At 39.7% G+C, this 24,714-nt stretch overlaps 1 non-coding gene and 1 pseudogene across 1 annotated transcript; both read left to right on the top strand.

Moving 5' to 3' along the window:
- The window catches only part of LOC140183530 (uncharacterized), a 210,884-nt pseudogene that overhangs the window by 162,739 nt on the left and 23,431 nt on the right, over positions 1 to 24,714 (top strand).
- LOC112793455 (small nucleolar RNA R71) lies at positions 8,352 to 8,459 on the top strand. The gene has a single exon (XR_003198145.1). It is a non-coding gene; the product is annotated as a small nucleolar RNA R71 (small nucleolar RNA).

Genomic DNA, 24,714 nt, shown 5'->3' with positions numbered 1-24,714 from the left:
CAAACCAATTGCAAGAGGTTGGCTAGACTTTATTAGGCATTCCATACTGCCCACTAGCAACCGTTCTGAGGTCACTATCAAGAGAGCAGTGATGATTCATTGCATTATGCTTGGAAAAAAAGTGGAGGTTCATCATGTGATTGCTTGTGAGATCTACACAATTGCAAATAAAAATTCCACTGAAGCCAAATTGGCTTACCCAAGCTTGATCTCCTTGCTCTGTAAAGAGGCTGGGGTAAAGATGGGAGTAGATGAATTCATACCCATTGAACATCCAATCACCAAGAAGTCAATGGAAGGACAAATGCAAGACAACTCTATCAAAAGGAGGGCGCAGGAGTTCCTCCCTGAATTCCCTGAAATTGGCTACTGGGCCAGCCTAGAAGCATCTATCAACAAGTTGCAAGAGACTATAGAGCAACTGAAGGAAGAACAGCAGAATCAGAACTGCATGCTCTGCAAATTGCTGAAGGAACAAGAGAAGCAGGGGCGTGAACTCCAAGAGTTGAAACGCCAAAAGCTCTCATCTCAAGTTGAGGGAGCATCCACTTCTCAAAATCAAGGTTGTTGAGTCCTAACTCTGTGAAAACCTCTATCATTAGGAGCCTATTTAAATTTTTGTTTTTTTTATTTTCTAGTCTCATCTTATATTTATTTTTGAGTCTTGTTTTTAATTCATAATTAATAAAATTTAAAATTCATGTCTTAAAGCTATGAATGTCCTATGACTCCATCACCTCTCTTAAAAGAAAAATGCTTTAATCACAAAAGAACAAGAAGTACAGGATTTCGAAATTTATCCTTGAAACTAGTTGAATTAGTTTGATGTGGTGACAATAATTTTTGTTTTCCGAATGAATGCTTGAACAGTGCATATGTCTTTTGAATTTGTTGTTTTGAGAATGTTAAAAATTGTTGGCTCTTGAAAGAATGAGGAAAAAGAGAACTGTTATTGAGGATCTAAAAAATTCATTAGATTGATTCTTGAAGCAAGAAAAAGCAGTGAATACAAAAAAAAATTTCGAAAAAAAAAGAAAAAGAAAGAAATAAAGTTGTGATCCAAGGCAAAAAGAGTGTGCTTAAGAACCCTGGACACCTCTAATTGGGGACTCTAGCAAAGCTGAGTCACAATCTGAAAAGGTTCACCCAATTATGTGTCTGTGGCATGTATGTATTCGGTGGTAATACTGGAAGACAGAGTGCTTTGGGCCACAGCCAAGACTCATACACTAGCTATGTTCAAGAATCATTATACTTAACTAGGAGAATCAATAACATTATCTGAGTTCTGAGTTCTTATAGATGCCAATCATTCTGAACTTCAAAGGATAGAGTGAGATGCCAAAACTGTTCGGAGGCAAAAAGCTACTAGTCCCGCTCATCTAATTGGAGCTAAGTTTCCTTGATATTTTGGAATCTATAGTATATTCTCTTCTTTTTATCCCATTTTGATCTTCAGTTGCTTGGGGACAAGCAACAATTTAAGTTTGGTGTTGTGATGAGCGGATAATTTATACGCTTTTTGGCATTGTTTTTAGTATATTTTTAGTATGATCTAGTTAGTTTTTAGTATATTTTTATTAGTTTTTAGTTAAAATTCACTTTTCTGGACTTTACTATGAGTTTGTGTGTTTTTCTGTGATTTCAGGTATTTTCTGGCTGAAATTGAGGGCTCTGAGCAAAAATCTGATTCAGAGACTGAAAAGGACTGCAGATGCTGTTGGATTCTGACCTCCCTGCACTCAAAGTAGATTTTCTGGAGCTACAGAATCCCAATTGGCGCGCTCTCAACAGCATTAAAAAGTAGACATCCTGGGCTTTCCAGCAATGTATAATAGTCCATACTTTGCCCGAGATTTGATGGCCCAAACCGGCATGGCAATACAGCCTCAGAAATTCCAGCGTTTAACGCTGGAACTGGCATAAAACTTGGAGTTAAACGCCCAAACTTGCATAAAAGCTGGCGTTTAACTCCAGAAAAGGTCTCTACACGAAAATGCTTCAATGCTCAGCCCAAACACACACCAAGTGGACCCAGAAGTGGATTTTTACGTCATTTACTCATTTCTGTATACCCTAGGTTACTAGTCTACTATTAATAGGATCTTTTGACATTGTATCTGTACCTCATGACACTTTACACGTTTCTTTGTGTACCTTCCACATCATGAGTCTCTAAACCCCATGGTTGGGGGTGAGGAGCTCTGCTGTGTCTTGATGGATTAATGCAATTACTACTGTTTCTCATTCAATCATGCTTGCTTCCATTCTAAGATACTACTTGTTCTTAAATCGGATGAATGAGATGATCCGTGACAATCATCATCATTCTCAACTATGAACGTGTGCCTGACAACCACCTCCGTTCTACCTTAAATTAAGTAGATATCTCTTGGATTCTTTAACCGGAATCTTCGTGGTATAAGCTAGAACTGATGGCGGCATTCAAGAGAATCCGGAAGGTCTAAACCTTGTCTGTGGTATTCTGAGTAGGATTCAATGATTGAATGACTGTGACGAGCTTCAAACTCCTGAAGGCGGGGCGTTAGTGACAGACACAAAAGAATCACTGGATTCTATTCCGGCCTGATTGAGAACCGACAGATGGATAGCCGTGCCGTGACAGGGTGCGTTGAACATTTCCACTGAGAGGATGGGAGGTAGCCACTGACAACGGTGAAACCCTTGCATACAGCTTGCCATGGAAGGAGCCTTGCGTGCTTGAAGAAGAAGACAGTAGGAAAGTAGAGATTCAGAAGATGGAGCATCTCCAAAACCCCAACCTATTCTCCATTACTACAAAACAAGTACTTAATTCATGTTCTTTTGCTTTTCATAATCAATCCTGATAATTTCTGATATCCTGACTAAGATTTACAAGATAACCATAGCTTGCTTCAAGCCGACAATCTCCGTGGGATCGACCCTTACTCACATAAGGTATTACTTGGACGACCCAGTGCACTTGCTGGTTAGTTGTGCGGGATTGCAAAAGTGTGATTGCAATTTCGTGCACCAACCCCCCTCACAAAACTTGTGTATGAGTCATCCGCCTTGTCTTGCCTAACTGCATTTGCATAGAACTCTCTTACTAGAGTTGCATTCACCCTTGTGATTGGATCGGTAAGGAGCTCCCAGCGACATTGCTCCACCTTCTCCATGATCTCCGGACACTCAGTTTTTGTTACTTGGAAGCCCAGTTCATAAATGATTTATTTGTCAGCCATCCACCCATATTGAAGTGCATGATGAAATGTTCTAAACCGCACTTCATCAAAAGGAGGATGTTCTATGGGTCCCTTCCCTTTTTGTCTCTTGGAGCTTGATGATGCCATGTAGGATAGTTGCTATGTTGGTTATTCTCAAGATGTCTATGAGGGTGTATGTGAAGCTTTGGTGAGGAGTGATGTGTGTAGTGTGTGTAGAACCAAAAGGAGAGAGTGGGAATGGTGAGTATAAGTGTGTATGGAGAGGTTGTGTGAAGAGATTTAAATAGGAAAATGGCAATTGATTGAAGGGTGTGGATTGATGATGGTGTTTGATAGTGGATGGTCGGGGTTTTAGGATTGAAGGAGCACAAGGATCAGCTCCTTTATGGGGGTCTTGATTTGGTCTCCAAAGCCATCCATTCCCAATGTTGCATGGCAACACTTCCAAGGACATTCCCCATGGTGTAGTGGCCGAACCTCTTGTCCTATCAAGTACCATCAATGTCCTTTTTGATTCCCTATATATGACAAAGAGAGAATGTGAAGATTAGTTGTGAAATTGGTGGGAAAATTCAAAAGGTGAACTAACGAAGCAAAAATCTCTCTCCTCTCTCTCTCTCTCTTTTTTTTTAGAAGCAACTCAACTAATTATTAAGCTTCTCAAGCATGCACGTCAGCACACTAAACTTGTTTGTGATCCTATGGTACAACAAGTTTGGGACATAAATCTTTCTCATAAAGTGTGTTCAAACCTCAATTGATGTGTTTGAACACCAAACTTATCATGTACTATACGTTTGGTGGATGAAATTGTGATCACATACTCTTTGTATTTGTACGAAATTTAATAATTGGCTCTATTTGAAGTCACAACTCCGTTCAACTAACCAGCAAGTGCACTGGGTCGTCCAAGTAATACCTTACGTGAGTAAGGGTCGATCCCACGGAGATTGTTGGTATGAAGCAAGCTATGGTCATCTTGTAAATCCCAGTTAAGTGGACTCATAAAGTCAAATGTGATTAGATTGGATAAATAAAGATAAATAAAATAAAAAGGGATAGAAATACTTATGTAAATCAATAGTGGGAATTTCAGATAGGCATATGGAGATGCTGTACTCCTCTTGGATCTTTACTTTCTTATTGCATTCATCCAATCCTTCTTACTCCTTTCCATGGCAAGCTGTATGTAGGGCATCACCGTTGTCAATGGCTACATCCCATCCTCTCAGTGAAAACGTTCCCATGCTCTGTCACAGCACGGCTAATCATCTGTCGGTTCTCAATCAGGTTGGAATAGAATCCCTTGATTCTTTTGCGTTTGTCATCACGCCCAGCCTTCAAGAGTTTGAAGCTCGTCACAGTCATTCAATCCCAGAATCCTACTCGGAATACCATAGACAAGGTTTAGACTTTCCGGATCCTCATGAATGTCGCCATCTATCTAGCTTATACCACGAAGATTCTGTTGGGGAATCTAAGAGATATGCGCCCGACCTAGACTAGAACGGAAGTGGTTGTCAATCACGTGCGTTCATAGGTGAGAATGATGATGAGTGTCACGGATCATCACATTCATCAAAGTTAAGTGTAACGTATATCTTGGAATAAGAATAAAAGAGAATTGAATAGAAAGTAATAGTAATTGTATTGAAACTTGAGGTACAGCAGAGCTCCACACCCTTAATCTATGGTGTGCAGAAACTCCACCGTTGAAAATACATAAGTGAAAGGTTCAGGCATGGCCGAATGGCCAGCCCCCATGAAGGTGATCAAAAGACCGAATGGTCAAAAGATGACTAATACATTAGTAAAAAGTCTTATTTATACTAAACTAGCTACTAGGGTTTACATGAGTAAGTAATTAATGCATAAATCCACTTCCGGGGCCCACTTGGTGTATGTTTGGGCTAAGCTTGGTCTATCCACGAGCTGAGGCTTTTATTGGAGTTGAACTCCAAGTTATAACGTGTAGCTTTTCTTGGCAGGTTTGGTCTATCCACGAGCTGAGGCTTTTCTTGGTTGTAGCTTTTCTTGGCAGGTTTGGTGTGCTTGGTTGTCATTTGTTAGAATGCAATGGGCTTGTCCAGGTACAGTGAAGGAACACTTCCAAAGCTGGACTGAGAACTCAAAAACAAAGCAAGAGTGTAAGAGGTGGATGGTGTGCTTCTGTGCGATCATTTGGAACATATGGTTGGAACGGAACCGGAGGATATTTCAGAACAAAGGGAAAGGGGTTGAGGAGATTATCAACTTGTCTTTTCTGAACTACAAGGAGTGGTTAGGTGCAGACCCCTTCTGTTGTTGATGGCAATGCCGGAGATGACAAAGGGATATCTACTTCTTCTTTTTATTCTTGTATTTTCTTAGCTTGTTCGTTTTTGCTACTTTCTTGCTCCACTTGTTGTGTTGAGCTCTTCGTTCAAAAAAAAAAACGTGTTTTGGGCGTTCAACTCCGGATCATGACGTGTTTCTGGCGTTTAACTCCAGACAGCAGCATGTACTTGGCGTTCAACGCCAAGTTACGTCGTCAATTTCCGAATAAAGTATAAACTATTATATATTGCTGGAAAGCTCTGGATGTCTACTTTCCAACGCCGTTAAGAGCGCGCCATTTGAAGTTCGGTAGCTCCAGAAAATCCATTTCGAGTGCAAGGAGGTCAGATTCCAACAGCATCAGCAGTCCTTTTTGTCAGCCTTTTTCAGAGTTTTGCTCAAGTCCCTCAATTTCAGCCAGAAATTACCTGAAATCACAGAAAAACACAAAAACTCATAGTAAAGTCCAGAAATGTGAATTTAACATAAAAACTAATGAAAACATCCCTAAAAGTAGCTTGAACTTACTAAAAACTACCTAAAAACAATGCCAAAAAGCGTATAAATTATCCGCTCATCAACGTTGCATGTGGAGGAACTTTATATGAGTTGTCAAAGTTGGAGTGAAATTGTTCTATTGCTCTTATTAGAAATTTAAGAAAGAAAGAGTTATAGAATCATGGGTTGCCTCCCATGAAGTGCTCCTTTAGCGTCACTAGCTTGACGTTTGGTTCTTTATCAAGGTGGTTGATAGTGCTTGAAGTCCTCTCCTCTTGTAGTGAATCTATATCTGTTAGCTTTGTTGACGAGTTCCAGATGCTCTAAGGATAAGATTTTATTGATAGTATACACAGGAGGCAGCTGAGATAGAATAATGGGTAGGTGAGGTGGTATAGATGGAAAGTATGTAGAAATAACTTCATCACCTCGTGAGAAATTGTCTGTAGGAATTTTCTTATTTCTCCATCCCTTTGGAATTCTTTTCCTTGTTTCCATTGATGTTTTCTTGTTTTCTATGGATTCTTTCTCTAGGGGATTCTTGTTATTTATCTTGCATGACTCTTGTGGGTCTGGTTCCTCTTGGATCACCTTTGAACATGGTTCTTCCTGACTATGTGGCTTTTCAACCAATGGGGCTTCCAATTGTGTTGTTTGTGCTTCCTCGTTTGGCTCTTCTATCATCTTATTGTCTTTGTGATCTGCTCCTTGTGAGAGGTTGTAAACATTGAAGGCGAGCTGCTCATCATGTATTCTCAGCACTAATTCTCCTCGTTCTACATCTATGAGTGCCCTAGCTGTGGCTAGAAAGGGTCTTCCTAGAATGATGGGGTAGATAGGATTTTCATCCATTTCCAAAACAACAAAATCTGTGGGAAGATAGTAGCTCCCAACCTTTACCAGCACATTTTCAACTATTCCTACTGCTTGTTTTTGGGTTTTGTCCGCCAATCTGATAATCACATCAGTAGGAGTTAGTTCATTGATTTGGAGCTTTTTCATGAGAGAGAGAGGCATTAAGTTGATGCTTGCTCCCAAGTCACAAAGTCCTTTGTCAATCATTGTTTCTCCTATGGCACAAGGAATGTGGAAGCTTCCTGGATCCTCATTCTTTGTGGGTGGTCCTGGTTGAATGAGAGCACTACAATTTCTGTTCATTTTGATTGTTTGTCCACCCTTCAATGGACTTTTTCTGGCTAGTAGCTCCTTTATATACTTGATGTAGAAGGGCATCTGTTGGAGGGCTTTAATGAAGGGTATATTTACATCTAAAGATGCAAACATATCAAGAAACCTTGAGTACGTTCTCCCTGCTACACCACCTTTAAGCCTGTGGGAGAAAGGTGCATATGGGTTCAATGCCTCCTTTTTCTTTAGCTCTTCCTTGGATGTGAGTGGAGTTGCACAGCTTCCTTCCTCTTGACTTTCCTGTTGGTGATTTTGGAGGTGTTCTACTCCATGCATACTTCCCTCATCACTTGTGGTTATCATTTTGCATTCTTCCCATCTCACTTTCTTTGGTTCTCCTCTTGGATTCTTTTCTGTATCATTGGGGAATCCATCAGTGGGTTTGGGAATTTGTTGAGATAGATAGCCTACTTGGGACTCTAATCTCTTGATGTTTTCTCCTTGATTTTTGATGTTGGCTCGCACTTCTTCCTTAAACACCTTGTTATCTTGGACTTCTCTACACATGTTTTCAAGTAGAGCCTCAATCTTTGAAAGCCTATCATCTGTGGATGATGGTTGGTTGAGATTAGGTGGTTGAGAAGGTTGGCTAGATGGATGCTGGTAATATCTCTGTGAGGTGTTTTGATGAGTGGCATTGTTGTTGGAGTTGAAGTTGGAACGTCTCGAATCTTGTCCTTGGTCTTGTTGGTTTCCCCATCCAAAGTTGGGGTGATTTCTCCATCCAGAGTTGTATGTTTTAGAGTATGGATCATGGACTTGTCTAGGTGAATTTCCCACATAGTTGGCTTGCTCCCAGTCACCTTCTTCTCCTATGTTTACTCCTTCATGAGTTGGTGATGAGGTGATGGCTGCTGCAACTTGGTTCTCTTCTACCTTCTTGGTAATATCTGCTAGCTGCTTGGTGATCATCTTGTTTTGGGGTAACAATGCATCCATGTGGTTTAGCTCTATTACTCCTCTAGTGTTACTTCTTTCAGAGGCATAAAAGTAGTCATTCTCAGCAACTGTTTCAATGACATCTATGGCTTCTTCAACAGTTTTCTTCTTGTTTAAAGAACCTCCTGATGAATGATCTACAGCCTTCTTTGACTCATAAGAAAGACCTTCATAGAAGATGTGAAGTTGAACCCACTCATTAAACATCTCTGATGGGCATCTCCTTGTCAAGTCTTTGAAACTCTCCCATGCTTCATAAAGTGTCTCATCATCTTGTTGCCTGAAAGTTTACACCTCAGTTCTTAGCCTATTAATCTTTTGAGGAGGGTAAAATCTTGCTAAAAACTTGTTCACTACCTCCTCCCAATCTGTCAGGCTTACTTTTGGGAAGGATTCAAGCCACTTTGTTGCCTTATCCCTGAGTGAAAAGGGGAACAAGAGCAACCTATAGACATCCGGGTGGACTCCATTTGTCTTCACTATGTCACAAATCCTCAAGAAGGTGGTCAAGTGTTGGTTAGGGTCTTCTTGAGCACCTCCTCCAAATGAGCAATTATTTTGCCCCAAAGTGATGAGCTGAGGTTTTAGCTCGAAATTGTTGGCATGAATGGTGGGTTTCTGAATTCTGCTTCCATAGTTTCCTGGATTAGGATTGATATAGGATCCTAAGACCCTCCTTGCATGCCCAACCCGGTTTGCATGGCCTTCTCTGGCATGATTATGAGCTTCTTCTTCATGATTGTTCTCCAAATTCTCTTCCATGTTGGGTTCAAAATACTCTTCCTCTTCCTCAGCACCAACAATTCTTTTTCCTCTTGCTTCCCTTTTTCATCTCCAAAGGGTTCTCTCAGGCTCTGAATCAAAGGATGTTGAGATTCCTTCTCTTCTCCCTATCATACAACAAACAGAATGCACAACAGGAGATATAATGAAGACAATTTTTTATTAGAATGATTGTTAGTGTGAGTGATGCAATTTATCAAACAGTTAGTGGGTTAGTGAGCTGAATTATGGTAAACTAAGAAAGGAGAACAGAAATTAGGGAGGGAATAGGGGATGAAGAAGAAATTAAAAACAAACTAAGGTAAATTACTGAATATAGAAAAGAATAACGGAAAAAAAATGCTCAATCTAATGATCTTCTAGCTTAATCATTGTTGATTCAAAATCAATCCCCGGCAACGGCGCCATAAACTTGATGCATGGAAACTTGTCTCTCAACAAATTTTCCTTCGGCAAGTATACCGAATTATCATCAAGTAAAACTCACTATAGAATGAGATCGAATCCCACAAGGATTGATTGGTCAAGCAACTTTAGTTAGAGAATATGCTAGCTGAGCTAAACAGAATTTAGATTGAGATGCAGAAATTTAAATGACTAGAAAGTAAATAGCAGAAATTAAAGTGCAGAATCTTAAATGGGGAATTGGGTAATGCTCATAAAAGTAAATGGCAGAAATTAAAGAGAATGGGTAAGATCAAAAATGAGGGGATCATTGGGTTTAGGAGATGTTGCAATTCTCCGGATCAAGTTCATTCTCATCTCTTCCTCAATCAATGCATTCATTGATCTCCTTGGCAATCTTAAGTGATTGAATCCCAATTCCTTGGTAATCCAATATCTCAAATCTTGATCAATAGCCAATTCCTTGGTCAATTGCTCATGAGAAGAGATGAAGTATGGTTACTGATTATACCACATACATTTCCCAATTCAAGTATTGAGGGGATTATAGTTACATATCCATCGCAACCCAAATTGGTCCAGCATGAGAAAGCAATTCTAGCATGATCTCTTCATTCCTCTTCCAAGGTTCCGAATAGATCCAATTATGGAGAGTTTCTTTTCCAGGATAACTAACCAATTGAATTAAGATTGAAAGCTTTCTAGTAAAATCAAGAGAAAAGATAGAAGAAGAATGAAAACTAATATTGATCCATCAAATTACAGCAGAGCTCCCTAACCCAATGAAAGGGGTTTAGTTGTTCATAGCTCTAGGAATCAAAAATGGCAGAAAAGAATAATCCATGCTAGAAGTACAGAAAAGTAAATGTGCAGAGGGTAGTTCTCCAAGGTGCAAAAGTTTCTCTCTAGTTCAAAATTACTCCTATATATACTACTCTTCATGATCTTCTAGTGAGTTCTTCAAGTCTTGGATGTGGGCTTTGGACCTTGAGTTGAAGCAATCCTCATCTTTAGTGGGCCCAACTTGCAGAGAAATATGGATTAGGCTTGGGCATTTAGTGAGATTAATCGTGGAATACATTTCTGGGTGTGAGAACGTTAGTGGCATTCACCTTTTCCACTAACGTTCCACCCTTATATGCCCACGTTATTCTCAACGTTAGAAGTCTTAACGTGACTTCTAATGTTCCTTCTCAATTCTTGGCCAACGTTAATGGGACTCACTTTTCCCATTAACGTTGGCTTGTGCCCCTTTTCGCAAACGTTAATGAGAATCACTTTTCCCATTAACGTTGCTTGCCTTTTGCCTCCTACGTTAGGTCTTACGTTAGATTAGCTAACGTAGCTCTTAACGTGGGCACCTATCACCTTCGAGAGCGTTAGTGACACTCACCTTTGTCACTAACGCTCTAATTACCTTAATCCCCTACGTTAGAACCCACGTTACCTAAGTTAACGTGGCTTTTAACGTAGTAATGAAGCCATCTTCCAACGTTAGTGACAAAAGTGAGTGTCACTAACCTTGGTTCTTTGAACCCCACTCCACGTTAACTTTCACGTTAACAATATTAACGTGAGAGTTAACGTAGGCAATGAAAATGATCCAACGTTAGTGACAAAAGTGAATGTCACTAATGTTGGCAGTGTTGATCCTTGTCCACGTTAGAGTTCACGTTAACTTAGTTAACGTGACTCTTAACGTGGGGCATTGCCTAGTTTCCCAACGTTAGTGGTGTTCACTTTTACCACTAGCGTTGAGGAGAAACGTTATTGGAGTTCACGTTTCTCATTAATGTGGAGTCCTCCTTTCCTTCTACGTTAAGTACCACGTTAACTTAGTTAACGTGGCTCTTAACGTAGGCTATGAAGTGGCTTCGCAGGCGTTATTGGTGATCACTTTTCTCATTAATGTTGCAAGCCAATTGCCATCCCACGTTAGTAGTCATGTTAACTAAGTTAACGTGAATGCTAACGTGATTCTTCCGTGCTTCATTTGTCCTGAAATCAAGCAATTAAAGTGCATCAAAGCTCTAGCCAAAATCATGAGATTATGTATCATTAAATATCATGTAATTCTGGCAAAAAATCTCATAAAATCATGCAAAATTCACAATAGTTGCTTGAATGAAGGTGTAAGTGTATTTTCACCCAAAACTTGCCTTGTTTACTAGGAAAATGCACAAAACTACCCTAAAACTATAAAGAAAAGGTCAGTGAAACTGGCCTAGATGCCCTGGCATCACTAAACTAACAGAAATCCCTTCGTACAAAAGTTTTGGTTGTCACAAGTAACAAACCCCTAAATAAATTGATAACCGAAGTATTTAAACCTCGGGTCGTCTTCTCAAGGAATTGCAGGGAGGTATGTTCTTATTATTGGTTATGAGTTTATAAATTGGGGGTTTTAAGAACGAGGAACAATTATGATGAATGACAAGTAAAATAAATAATTGACTGTAAAATAAGCTCTTGGCAAGGTATGAGAACTGGAAGTCCTATCCTAGTTGTCCTTATCAATTGTGATGAGAATTGAATTTTTCTCCCACTTTGTTAACCTCTAACTATGAAGGTAAGTCAAGTGAATGAATTAATTCGAATCCTCAAGTCCCAGTCTTTCCTTGGGAAAAGTTAGAGTTATTGGATCTCGAATTAATTCTTGAAGAATTCCAATTTTCGGTCAACAATGAGTTTGATAACTCAAGAGTCACCAATTAATCAACGAAAGCCAAAAGGTAGAAAAATCTAAATTATTTATATCATAAATAAGAGAAACAAATCATAGATCTGAAAATACCTCAAATAATATTAATTCAAAGAAAATCATAACATGAATGTAGCATAAGCCAAATAGGCAACATAACTAATATAAGCATTAAAGTATCTGAAAATAAGAGATAAATATAAAGTAAAAGAACATTGAACCTGGGATTGAGAGTCACTCCTAAAACCTAAGAGAAATCCTAAATCCTAATCCTAAGAGAGAGAGAAGAGAACCTCTCTCCAAAACTAAACCTAAATCATGGAAAGTGACTAAAAATTGGAGACTCGTCTGAATGGATGCATTCCCACACTTCATAACCCCTGGTCTATGCTTTCTGGGCTTGGATTTAGGCCAAAAAGAGCTTCAGAATTTGCTATGAGCATTTTCTGAAATTTCTGGTGCGTGGCCTCTGTCACCCGTCCGCGTGGGTCACGCGGTCGCGTCAATTGGAGTTTTTCGTGTCGGGAGGTCGCGTCAGTCATGCGGCCGTGTCATAGGTGTTCTTCTTTAGGTGCGCGGTCGCGTCATCATGCGGCCGTGTCGCTGCTTCTTCGCTCTTGGCACGCGGTCGCGTCGTCCATGCAATCGCGTGGATGCCAGTTTCTCCAAAACTCCGTTTTACGCTTTCCTTCTATTTTTGTATGTTTCCTTTTTCATCCTTTAAGCCATTCCTGCCTTAGAAGATCTGAAACTACTCAACACACTAATCATGGCATCGAATGGAAATAAAGGTAATTAAAATAATTAATTTTAAAGCATAGGAAACATGTTTTTCACATACATCACATAATAAGGAAGGGAAAGTAAAACCATGCAATTAATATGAATAAGTGGGTGAAGGATTGAATAAATCACTCAAACGAAGCACAAAATATATCACAAAATATGGGTTTATCAACCTCCCCACACTTAAGCAATAGCATGTCCTCATGCTATATCCAAGGTAAAAAGTAAGGTTGAAGTGGTGGAATGCCATGCAATGCAATCTAATCTAAATGCAACTACCTAAATGAGTCATGCAATCCTAGTTTTATTCACTCATATATAAAGCTTACATGTAGTTAAATCAATTCACATTCTCAAGGAATCATATATACATAGCCAACCTTAGATAATGTTAAAGCAATTTTACACTTGAGATGGGAAGAAAAATATTTCATAAACTTGCAAGACAATTAACAAATTAAGCATAGATATATGTTGATGAGTTATTGAACCCTCACTGGATTTTGTGTTTACTCTCTAATCACTCAGTGTTTATTGGGTTAATCACTCTATTCTTCTTTTTATCCTTACTTTCTATAACTTTGTTCTTCATCTAACTAATCAACAATCATAAAATATAGACATACAAAGATCATGAGGTCTTTTTAACGTTATAATGGGGCCAAGGTAAAGGTAAGGGTATATGTATAAGGCCAAGTGAGCTAATGAAGTGAATCCTTGATTGGTCTAAGATCTCACCTAACATACATATTTTATAAAGCAAAGCTTCTTTACCTATTTTCCCATATTTCCCACTTTTTATGTTACATGCTCATGCATTAGTTTTAATTTTTGCTCCATGTGCACTTGCTTTAATTTGCATTTTTTTTAAATGCACATGGTAATTAATTATTTTAATTTCACATGAGTATGCTTCCCAAAACATCTTTATTCTTTTCAACTTTTCTACCTTTGTTTCTATCATCCATGTTCCTATAAAGTTTTCCCACACTTAAACAATTACATAATTTCTATCCTAAGCTAACCAAGGATTCAACTTGGGATTTTTAATTTGTTTTTCTGCTTAAGGCTAGTAATGTGGTTATAAAACAAGGGGGATTTAAAAACTCAAGGGGGCTAACAAGGATGGCATAAAAGGTAGGCTTTATTTGGGATAAGTGAGTTTTAATCAAAAATGGCCTCAATCCTATCTTGGTATGTATCTATATTCTATACTGGACATATAGATTAAAGCAAAGTAAAGAACATCAGAAAAAATAAAAAAAAGGGCAAACACACAGGAATGAAATTTATGGTTTGAATTTAACCATACAGTTAAGCTCAAAACTCACAAGCTGTGTGTTCTCTAACTCAAACATCATATATCATTCATATATGTCATGCATGTTTAGTTAAAAATTCCCATTATTCTCATAAAAAAATTGTTTTGGGCGGCCTTTAAGGTTTTAGTGTTTCTCCTTGATGAAATGTTGTTAACTAACTAACATGTAATGCTATATATACAAGGTGTGTGGATTGTTTCTGTTGAGGTCTCTAGCTTACTTCCTTTTTATTTTCAATCAAGTCAACTATCATATACTAAAAAGGGTAAACTATACTAATTAATCAACGTAAAATATAACTAGTAAACTAATGTGGAAATCAAGCTAAAATATCCAAAATAGTATACATATAGCTCAAAGTGCAAAATGCAAAAAATACAATAAAAAGCAAAAAGAGAAAAATATGCAAAAAAATACAGAAAATGAACAAAATAAGAGAGAGTTCGTAGTGGTTCACCAAAATAAAGATATACCAGAGATGGCAACCTCCCCACACTTAAATAATAGCATCGTCCCCGATCTCACTCAAGCAGGGTGTGAAGGGGTGTCATCACTGGGAGGCTGGGTAGCTAGAGTCTCTGTGGTGGTGGTCTGAGGATCTGGCTGTTGTAGAGGATGGGCTGTCTGAATAGGGATCTCAGGCTCTGCAGCCTGAATCTAAGGTGGGTCCTCCTGCTGGGGTAAAGTCTGCTCTGAGCCTGCCTGCGCAGCCTGTGTGGGTGCCGGCTCCTCGTGATCGAACGCCTCCACCTCAGATGTATCCAGCTCAGAGGGGATGTCGCCACGAGACCGGATCATCAACTTGAGGTGCTCATAGCATCGCTTGCTGCGACACTTCATACGGTCCAAGTGGGGGAATGATGTGCGGACAATGATTCGACACAAAACTCACTGGCAAGTGCACCGGGTCGCATCAAGTAGTAAAACTCACTTAGAGTGAGGTCGATCCCACAGGGATTGAAGGATTGAGCAATTTTAGTTTTGTGGTTGATTTAGTCAAGCGAATCAAGTATTGGTTAAGTGGTTTATCATTAACAGAAGCTAAATTGCTTGGAATGTAAAGGGAGCAGGGAATATTGCAGTAAATCAAAGAGCAAGAAAGTAAAGAGGCTGAATCTTAAAGTACAAGTAATGTAAATTGCAGAAGCTTAGATTGCAAGTAATGTAAATGGCTGAAGCTTAAAGTGCAAGAAATGTAAATTACTTGAATTGTAAAAGGGATTGGGAGTTGGGATTGCAGAAATTAAACAAGAACAAGTTAATTGCATTAAACATAAAAGAGAAAATTGGATTGCAGTGAAGTAGATCTCAAACAGAAGAGTAAAATGCCTTGAAAAATTTAGAATGGGAAAGCAATGCTTAATTTGCAGCAAATTAAAAGTGGTTGAAGATCTCTTGAGTGGAAGAAACTAGATAACAAGTCTAGATCTCAAATCCTTCCTTGATCCAACAAGAACAATTGCAAAAGATATAAAGGGAAGCGAATTGCAGAAATAGCAGAAGAAGAAGCAATGAACAGAAAGTAAAATTCAATTATGCAGAAAATTAAAGAAGAGATCTCAAGGTGAGATTGAAACAGAAGTTCTTCAATTCTTCACCCAAGATCAAAAGCAAGAAAAGTAAAGAGTGCTCAAGCAAGGACAAGGAAGAAGAGAGATCAGTTCTCCTTCCCAATTCTCTAAGATCTAAATTCCAAAGTTAAAGCTCAAAATGAAAATGAAAGTAAAAAGGAAAATTCCAAAAGTGATTCTAGAGGTCTGTCTCCGAAGCTCCTAGTTACATCAAACTAGCTCCTATTTATACACTTTCTATTCTTGGATTTTGGAATTTGCATGGGCTTTTGATTTGGTGAAGAAATGAATTAAGTTGGATTTTTAATCCAATTTTCAGCCCATGAAGAATTTGGTTCCAGGAGGATGCTCAGCTCACAAGTTGAACTGAGCATTGAGGCCTTGTGTAGATTCCCTTATAGAGTGGAAAGCATTAGGGGAATGCTCAGCTCACAAAGTGAGCTGAGCATTGGTGCCTTGGTGCATGTCTTGTGCGCGCCTTGTGCTCCTTGCCTTGTGATGATGCGCGCTGCCCTCCCTTGGTCTGTGTCTTGGTGCTCGCGTGATGCCCATGGGTAGCGCTCTGCTCACTAAGTGAGCTGAGCATTGGCTCTTCCAAGGGAAGGTCCTTGGTTCGAAACCCATGGGAAGCATGCGCTACCCATTTCTTTGATTGCCTTGCTTCCTTGTTTCCTCAAGGTGTGGGGTTCGAACCTTGGGGATGCATTTGGCCATTTTTGGCTTATTTTTCCTTGTGATTAGCGCCTCCCTCATCCCCCTTGGTCATGAGTTCAAGCCTTGGAGCATGCACTTGCAACTTATTTTCTTTGAATTATTCCTTTAGTGCTCTCGATAATGCTCACTTGGTGAGCTGAGCATTGTTTTTCCTTTCCTTGTTTCTTAGCTTCATATTGTGATCAGCTCACAAAGTGAGTAGAGCATTGTGCCTTGGTTCCCTGGGAGTAAGTATAGCGCTCACTTAGTGAGCTTGGTGATCTTGGAGAGAGCTTCATGGTTTGTTGCGCCACACTCCCTCCTTTCTTGGCCACACTTTTTCTTCCTTGAGCCACACTTCTTAGGCTACATTTTCTTCTTTTCTTCTTTTCTTCACCTACAATTAATCAAAACAACCAATCAAAGTATCACCAAATTCACAAGGTTTATAAATCATTAAAACTCAATTAAATTTAGCCTAAACCTCATGATTTAGCATCAATTAGATGGTGGTTGTTTGATTCAAAGAAGTCATGCATTTCCATTCCAAATCACTTACTTAGAAAGCAAGAATGTGCATAAAACCTAATGAAAACAAAGAAAAAGACTAGTGAAACTAGGTTAAGATGACTTGTCATCACAACACCAAACTTAAAACTTGCTTGTCCCCAAGCAAGAAAAGAATTATGCTCAAAGGTTCTTTCAATTAGAATGGAATTAAAGAATAACATGTGCTATCATGTAAGTGAAGTGATTAAGTAACAGTGGGGTAAACTCTAAATAATATGCTCACGCAAGGGCTTCAGTGCTTACTAGTCCCTACATCTTAGAAGTCTTAGGTCTTAGGACTTTCATCCAAATGATATCATGGAGATCTATCTATAGGTAATCACCTTGAAGAAGCTTATAGTTTCTGTGCTTTGGCCTTGACTCTAAGTGTCATGTCTCAAAGCGGCTCTTTAGATAAGCTTTCAATCAATACTCCTAAACCAGTTGGTTTTAAGGTATTAGGTGTTAAAGCACCCCTAAGGATTTATTTACTCTAGCCTCTCTCTTTGACACAATTCGACCACAATCATTTACTAGGATAACAACTCTTTGAGTTTTTGTTTCTTCTTTCTTTTCTGCCTACTAATTGATGCTCAGAGCCTTGGGCACTGTTCTTTTTGTTTTTATGTTTTCTGTATTATCTTTTGATTGCTGCTTGTTGGATCAATAAATATTTGAGAATCTCCACAATACTTCTTTGAACTCTATGTCCTGCCTATGAGCTCCCATGCAAGTTTTCATAAGCATGCAACCTCAATGCATAGTCACACAACTAGAACCACCACTTCTCCTAATCTTTTACTTGCCTCAAAATTGTTTAATTCCTCAATCCTTCTTTTCAAAGAATTGTCATGTGATGCCTTCTTGAGAAATTGAGTGCAAGCAGGTTTGGAGAGTATAGGGTTGTGATTATTCAAGCATCTCAATTATTGAGTTACAGAAAAACTATACTATGCAGACAGACAGGGGTGCAAAATCACTTTCAATCACAGCAATATCTGATGTAAAATGATCACTTAATAATACAACCTTTTGGAGTTTACTTGCTTTCCTCGTCCTCATCATCATCATTGCTGGTCTTCACATTCCTCTTTTATCTCTTTGATTGATGATGCTTAATTTTTCCAAAAGCTTGTATGATGCTCTGCAGTGATATTAAAAGTTGCTTGTTCCCCAAGCACTTGAAAAATGGTTATCATGCATTAATTATTTGTGGGCTTTTGAACTTACTTTGGTATGGGAACACCAAACTTAGTACCTTTCCAGTGGTTCTCATGCATCAAACTAACCATATGTGAACTCTTTTTTTCTTTGCTAAAAGTAACAAAACTGAAAACTAGGAAATAGCAAAATAGTTAACTAGTTTAACTAAATGCTTGAAGCTAGCATTATGCAGGAGGTGAGAATACATTTCATGATGGGATTTTGGTGGAACACCAAACTTAGAATACTTCATTCTCCCTTATATTGTTTTGGTGTACAACACCATACTTAGCTTCTTGCAATATAGATAAAGCTAATTAACCTTTTTATTAAAATAGCTATGAAAAGAAAACTACCTCAGGTTGGGTTGCCTTCCAACAAGCGCTTCTTTATTGTCATTAGCTTGACATCCTCGATTCTGTTGATCATGGAAGTTGAAAATCATGTTGCCTTTGGTCTCCTCCTCTCACTATGGGCTTCCTTTCCTCTGTTTCTTCTTGTGGAATTTTTCTGTGATGCTTTTCTTTGATGATTGATTCCTTTTTCATAGCCCTCTCACTCAATTCAGCAAGGTGCTTAGCCAGTTGTTGCATTTGCTCCTCAATTCTTTTAATTGAGGCTTCCTGGTTTTTCGTTGTCACCTCTTGGTGTTTCATCATTCTCTCTATTAAAATCTCCAAGTTGGTGATCCTCTGAGAGTCTTGTGTGATTGGTGGGTTGTGGGGTGTTGGAGAGGTATTCTGTTGGTTTTGTGAGTTGTTATGAGACTGAGGGTGCATGAATTTGCCATGGTTGAAACTTCTTAGTTCTTGACGTTGGTACTCCCCCATTCTTTGATAAGAATGTGGCTTCCATGGTGGAAATTGTGCATTCACTGTAGCAGAATGTAGACAATCAATTTTTCTAGCTATCAGCTCCAGTTGTTGCCAAGTTTGATGGTATAGTTGCTTGTTTTGATTCATGACTTCCTTCACTCCTTCAAGATTCATCACTTCCTTTTCTGAAATTGCCTTCTGTGGTTTCTCAAACGAGTGTCGATTGTTGACTCCTTTGTCGTTGAAAATTGCAGTTCCTTGGGTTGTTGTTGCTTTGAGTATGCCATCTGAGAAGTGATCTACAGCTTCTCTTGTTTCTGGGGTTAATCCTTCATAGAAAGCTTGGAAACCCAATTTATCACTTATTTTCTTGTATCTTTCCCATGCTTTGAAGAGTGATTCTTCCCCTCCTTGTATGAATGGATGTATTCCCTCTTTCAGCTCGATAGTTTGTTGGGATGAGGAAAATTTGGCTAGAAACTTGGCAACCAAATCGTTCCAACTAGTGATACTTCCTTGGGGAAAAGTTTCAAGCCATTGTGCAGCTTCATCCCTTAGTGAGAAGGGGAATAACAAGAGCTTATAGGTGTCATGATCTATACCATCGGGTTTGTCAGCATCACAAGTCTTCAGAAAAGTGGATATGTGCTGCTTAGGATCTTCCAATGGATTTCCACCATAGAAGCAATTGTTCTTGATTAGTGTAATGAGTTGCGGCTTCATGTCGTGATGCTCTTCTTTCTCAGAGACTCATTCTTCAATGATAGGCTTCCCTCTGGCTTCTCTTCTTTCTTGTGAAATGCAAATCAACACAAAGAACACATAGTGGTACTTTTGAAAATTGAGTGTAGTTAGTTGAGACAAAATCTCAAACAGTTAGTGTGTTAATAGAGGCAAATCTTCAAACAGTTAGTGGGTTAATTAAAACTTAAAGAAATAGAAAAGAAAAAGTGCTTGATCTAGACCTCCACTTCACTTTATCATTGTCAATCTATTTCATTCCCCGGCAACGGTGCCAAAAACTTGATGTGCGGAAAACGATCCGACACAAAACTCACCGGCAAGTGCACCTGGTCGCATCAAGTAGTAAAACTCACTTAGAGTGAGGTCGATCCCACAGGGATTGAAGGATTGAGCAATTTTAGTTTAGTGGTTGATTTAGTCAAGCGAATCAAGTATTGGTTAAGTGGTTTATCATTAACAGAAGCTAAATTGCTTGGAATGTAAATGGAGCAGGGAATATTGCAGTAAATCAAAGAGCAATAAAGTAAAGAGGCTGAATCTTAAAGTGCAAGTAATGTAAATTGCAGAAGCTTAGATTGCAAGTAATGTAAATGGCTGAAGCTTAAAGTGCAAGAAATGTAAATTACTTGAATTGTAAAAGGGATTGGGAGTTGGGATTGCAGAAATTAAACAAGAACAAGTAAATTGCATTAAACATAAAAGAGAAAATTGGATTGCAGTGAAGTAGTCTCAAACAGAAGAGTAAAATGCCTTGAAAAATTTAGAACAGGAAAGAAATGCTTAATTTGCAGCAAATTAAAAGTGGTTGAAGATCTCTGGAGTGGAAGAAACTAGATAACAAGTCTAGATCTCAAGTCCTTTCTTGATCCAACAAGAACAATTGCAAAAGAAATAAAGGGAAGCGAATTGCAGAAATAGCAGAAGAAGAAGCAATGAACAGAATGTAAAATTCAATTATGCAAAAAATTAAAGAAGAGATCTCAAGGTGAGATTGAAACAGAAGTTCTTCAATTCTTCACCCAAGATCGAAAGCAAGAAAAGTAAAGAGTGCTCAAGCAAGAACAAGGAAGAAAAGAGATCAATTCTCCTTCCCAATTTTCTAAGATCTAAATTCCAAAGTTAAAGCTCAAAATGAAAATGAAAGTAAAAAGGAAAATTCCAAAAGTGATTCTAGAGGTCTATCTCTAAAGCTCCTAATTACATCAAACTAGCTCCTATTTATACACTTTCTATTGTTGGATTTTGGAATTTGGATGGGCTTTTGATTTGGTGAAGAAATGAATTAAGTTGGATTTTTAATCCAATTTTCAGCCCATGAAGAATTTGGTTCCAAGAGGATGTTCAGCTCACAAGTTTAGCTGAGCATTGAGGCCTTGTGTAGATTCCCTTATAGCGTGGAAAGCATCAGGGGAATACTCAGCTCACAAAGTGAGCTGAGCATTGGTGCCTTGGTGCATGTCTTGTGCGCGCCTTGTGCTCCTTGCCTTGTGATGATGCGCGCTGCCCTCCCTAGGTCCGTGTCTTGGTGCTCGCATGATGCCCATGGGTAGCGCTCTGCTCACTAAGTGAGCTGAGCATTGGCTCTTCCAAGGGAAGGTCCTTGGTTCGAAACCCATGGGAAGCATGCACTACCCATTTCTTTGATTGCCTTACTTCCTTGCTTCCTCAAGGTGTGGGGTTCGAACTTTGGGGGATGCATTTGGCCTTTTTTGGCTTATTTTTCCTTGTGAGTAGCGCCTCCCTCATCCCCCTTGGTCATGAGTTCAAGCCTTGGAGCATGCACTTGCAACTTATTTTCTTTGAATTAGTCCTTTAGTGCTCTCGATAATGCTCACTTAGTGAGCTGAGCATTGTTTTTCCTTTCCTTGTTTCTTAGCTTCATGTTGTGCTCAGCTCACAAAGTAAGCAGAGCATTGTGCCTTGGTTCCCTGGGAGTAAGTATAGCGCTCACTTAGTGAGCTTGGTGCTCTTGGAGAGAGCTTCATGGTTTGTTGCACCACACTCCCTCCTTTCTTGGCCACACTTTTTCTTCCTTGAGCCACACTTCTTAGGCCACGTTTTCTTCTTTTCTTCTTTTCTTCACCTACAATTAATCAAAACAACCAATCAAAGTATCACCAAATTCACAAGGTTTATAAATCATTAAAACTCAATTAAATTTAGCCTAAACCTCATGATTTAGCATCAATTAGATGGTGGTTGTTTGATTCAAAGAAGTCATGCATTTCCATTCCAAATCACTTACTTAGAATGCAAGAAAGTGCATAAAACCTAATGAAAACAAAGAAAAAGACTAGTGAAACTAGGTTAAGATGACTTGTCATCAGCGAACAGTCGATGCACCAAATGGTAAATAGGCTCATGAGTAGCTGGAGGAGCAGTGGGCGGGGTAGGTGCAGCAGTGGAAGAAGAGGGGGCAGCTGAAGGTGTGGCTGTCTCATCTGAAGGAGTAAGGAAATCAGGTATGTAGCCCAAGGCCAGAAAGTTCCTGCTGTGAGGAATAATCTTCCTGCACTCTGTTGCAGGTGGCCTCTCATCAGTGTCCTCCGAAGGCACATCAGCCTGACGGCCTAGCTGGGTAACCAGATAAGGGAAGGGGAGGGTGCCTCGGATATGTACCCTAGCCATATAGTGCCGGATGAATCGTGGGAGGTATAGGTCCTTACCCTCCATCACACACCAGAGGAGGGTGATCATGGCAGCAGGGATCAGAGGCTCATGGGTACTTGGCATAACAAAGTTGCTCAGTATCTGATGCCATAACTGAGCCTCATCATTTAAGTAAATCTGCTTGATTCCCTTAGGCATGGTGGTGTCCTGACCCAATTCCCATGGAACAGTCGGGTCAAGGGCTATCCTTGCCTTGACAGCATCCCAATCAAACCTCATGAAGCGCATGTCCTCCTCAGCCTTGTGGTAACCGCCAGGCTGATTGGACTTTGGTGGAAGGTGTAGAATATCCTCAATGACTTCTTCAGTGACCAGTATTTGTTTCCCTCTGAGGTGCACGACATCCAGGGAAGTCTTAAAGTAGTTGCAGTAAAACTCTCTGACCAAGGAAGCATTTACCTCAGTCAAGTTTCGCTCTAAGAAGAACCAGCCTCTTTGTTTGATTTGATCGGAGGTGTACTGTTGTAGTTCTTCTGGGATTTTCAAAGTCCGCTCCAGGTACAGGTTTCTGGAGGTAGCAAACCTAGGAAACTTCAGCTCACAATACCGGTTTGCAAACTTAGTTGGATCATTGGCAGGGAGGAGTTGGTCAGCTTTCTCCTGTGCGGTAAAGTGTTTGTCCCGCCAGGAGCATCATGTAGAAGTTCCATGAGAGACATAGAGGATTCACCTCTTTTCCGTTTGCCAGTAGTTGCCTTTCCTTTTCCCTTTCTTTGGGTGTCAAACATCCTGAAAGACAGAAATCAAGGATATAATGGGAAGAGGAAAACAGGAAGGCAAATAATAATAAAATAAGCACATAGTGGCAAAGGAGAAATAGAATGAGGAAAATGAGTTAAGTAAATGTGCAGTAAGGATTGTATAGGAGTTAAAAGTTCGAAAGGAAGAATTGAAAATCCAAAATGTGATAGAAGGCATGTTAATGAGGAAAAATTATCATTATGCCATGGTTAGAAGGTTAAAAGAAAGTGAAAAACCAGAAGACATGTTTTAAAAGGTTAGTTTGGTTAGAATTGAAAAATAGTTTAGGAAGTTAAAATTAGTGAGTTGGTGAAAAATGGGTTAAGGAAAGTGGCATAAGGATAAGTTTCTAAGTAACAAGCATTCATAATTAGAAGCTACAGGTAACTCATAACCAAACAAGGTAAACAGGTTGATGTGGATTCAGATAGATATAGAAATAGCAAGAATTGGAATCAAACATCAAAAATGCAATTTATGAACCAGGAGATCAAAGAGAATAAGAATGCGTGCCCTGGCATTCATGAATTGGTTTGGGGGAATCTAAGGAAAGCACAGTTGAAAATGCCAAAACCAAGACAAGAATGGAAACATTTTACAGAAATTTGGGCAGCATTCCGGCTAAAATTGGATTGTCCCGAAAAATAAACAGCAACAAAACAGTTCATATGAATGAAAATTAAAACATAGCTGCAATCACATATAAGGAGTATGAACATGAAAAGGCAATGTAAAAAGTAGCATGAAATAAGAAAGTACAGCATATGAATAATAGCAACATCACAGAAACATCAGAATTGCGAAAATCATAAAGCAAGAAACACAAACAGCGCAATTATCAGGCCTAAATCCACTAACCACATCCTAGGCTACCTAACAACCTAAAATCCACTACAACATGCATATCTAACTAACCTAATGATGAACATAAACAGAAAAAGATGAAATTAACTATGAATGAGAGAAGGGTGGCGTTCGTCGGAACCTAGTAGGCAAATTAAGGAGAGTGGGGCAGAGAGGTGACTGGGGCATAGTGGTGGTGGCATCTGGCACGGAGGAGGAGGGTGGCGCGACGGCGGTGGCTGCTATTTGGGGCAGGGAGGCAAAGGTAGGGATAATGGGGGTATGGGGGGTAGTTGGGACGGGGGTGAGGGTGGTGGTTGTGGGCGGATAGAGGTGCAGCGGTGATGGCGGCGCGGTGGGTGGCAATCACGGAGGGGGGTCAGCGGCGGTGGAGGGAGAAGGGAAAAGAAGAAGAGGATAGAGGGGGAAAGAGGAAGGGGGTGTCGTGGTGGTGGCTTCTGGGTGGTCGTCGGGAGTTGCGGTGGGCGGTGGTGGTTGCTGGAGGTTGTAGGTGGTGGCTGTGGAGACAAGAGAGGAAGGAGAAGGGTGGGGGTGACGCGAATGGGTAGGGTTCGCGTGACGGGGGGGTTAGTAAATTTGAATCGACGCGATCGCGTGGGGCACGCGGTCGCATGGCCAAGGTGAAATAGGGGTTGACGCGATCGCTTGGCTGACGCAATCACATGGGATTGGTAAATAATGAATGGCATGATCGCGTAGGCGACGCGATCGCGTCGC

Source organism: Arachis hypogaea, chromosome 3 (assembly GCF_003086295.3).
Source record: "Arachis hypogaea cultivar Tifrunner chromosome 3, arahy.Tifrunner.gnm2.J5K5, whole genome shotgun sequence".
Classification (NCBI taxonomy): Eukaryota; Viridiplantae; Streptophyta; class Magnoliopsida; order Fabales; family Fabaceae; genus Arachis; species Arachis hypogaea.
The sequence above is the reverse complement of the archived record's forward strand: the minus strand, read 5'-3'. Positions and strand labels throughout refer to the sequence as shown.